Raw genomic sequence first — 203 nt, 5'->3', positions numbered from 1 at the left:
GGCGGTCGTCGGGCCCCCTGCCCCACACCCCACCCCCAGCCTGGGACTCCACCTCTAACCACTGGTACAAGAGGTTAGGGAGCCTGAAGAAATGACTGAAGACCATTTTGGATACTTTGAACTTTTTTAAGGTTTGTGTTTTTATGAACTAAAGCCAATGATGAATGATCTGAACAGTGTAGCCGACCTTAATCCAATTTTTG

Source organism: Budorcas taxicolor, chromosome 6 (assembly GCF_023091745.1).
Source record: "Budorcas taxicolor isolate Tak-1 chromosome 6, Takin1.1, whole genome shotgun sequence".
Lineage (NCBI taxonomy): Eukaryota > Metazoa > Chordata > Mammalia > Artiodactyla > Bovidae > Budorcas > Budorcas taxicolor.
Note: the sequence above shows the minus strand (reverse complement) of the source record.